Source organism: Daktulosphaira vitifoliae, unplaced genomic scaffold, assembly GCF_025091365.1.
Source record: "Daktulosphaira vitifoliae isolate Bord-2020 unplaced genomic scaffold, ASM2509136v1 Scaffold_5, whole genome shotgun sequence".
Lineage (NCBI taxonomy): Eukaryota > Metazoa > Arthropoda > Insecta > Hemiptera > Phylloxeridae > Daktulosphaira > Daktulosphaira vitifoliae.
The window spans coordinates 27,566,826-27,568,326 of NW_026099576.1; positions in this window are offsets into that span (position 1 = coordinate 27,566,826).

A 1,501-nucleotide genomic window follows, 5' to 3' on the forward strand; every position below is an offset into this window, starting at 1 on the left:
ATAATTTAACAATAGTCAATGAGCAAATATGCCAAGAGATCAGATAGAATAATCATATTAAAATATTTAAAATATATTAATGTCATTTTTAAAGAAACCTCGTGACAATGCACGAATAGAGGAAACAATGAAATGTACAAAAATAAAGAAAAACGGGAATGCTGTACAAAGTTACCAAATTATATTATCGTGATGCCCAGGCCGTAGCCAACAAATGAATCTTCACCCATGGCTCGATCGCCAGGGCCAAAAATGAAAGTTAGGCAGCCATGAGATATTCAATATCGCAAAAAAAAAAAAATAAGTAGAAAGCTGGAGACAAAATAGACGACCGGCCAAAACACATTTGAACAAAACGGCCAGACCACTTGACCGTGACGACACACATGGACCGGAAGGGGAAACAAACGCCGACATCAGTGCATGCCTCGTTGACAGATATCTGGGACCGGTTGAATGATTGACAGTACTGTAGTGGTCAGCTGGGCGTTTTGTTATCACAATGATAATTTGTTATGAACAATCGTACAACAGATAAAATATAAAAAGGGAATGTGCGACTGCATTATTTAGGAAAATTTAATTATGTTATTACTGACTTATAATGTTCAAAATTAGTTTTTATTCACCACGAAATTAATACTATCTAGACAATAACACCGCATTACCAATTGCCGAGCAGTTACACTTAATTATATGATGTTCACAATAACTAATTTAATTTACTAATGTGTTAAATAGTACTATTAATGATAGGTCAATTTTTTACGTCACAATGTATTGATGAAAACAATTTACTAATAATGAAAACTTCATAACTATAATAACTATTATATTATATTTTATATCAGCCCATAAAATTTTATATTTTCCTCTTTATAAAAAGCTNTAAAATTTTATATTTTCCTCTTTATAAAAAGCTTCAATTACTGTACATACTGTCTTATATTATCAAATGTGTATCTCATATTAAATATCACACTTTGATTCAAAAAAAGCAAGATTAACTAAAAAATTTAACAATTTTTTTATTTAAAAACTAATAAAACATTTTTGTGAAAGTATATACAAATGAAAAATTATACGCTGAGGATTTAACAATTTGTTAATTATAAGAAAAATTGTATTTACATAATAAATGTAAAAATTTAAATATTAAACTATTGTAAATTTTAATGTTACATGTTTTTTTTTTTTTATTTTTTAATATACAGGTGGCCCACCACTCACTGACAACTTAAATAACTTTTGATCCAGTTAATATTTTTAGCTGATTTTTTTTTTAAATAATAGTTATACGTTAGGTCTATAGCTATATCTCAATAATTAATTTTTTTACATTTTATTAAAAATATTAATTATTTTTAAATTTTAAATAAAATATAAAAAAAAAATCTAAGATAGCTATTTTGTAGAGTAGAATTTAAGAAAAATTTTAGTAAAAAAATATCTTATTAATATTCAGTAGTAAATATTCTGTAGCGTTTTGAAGTTTGTGAAA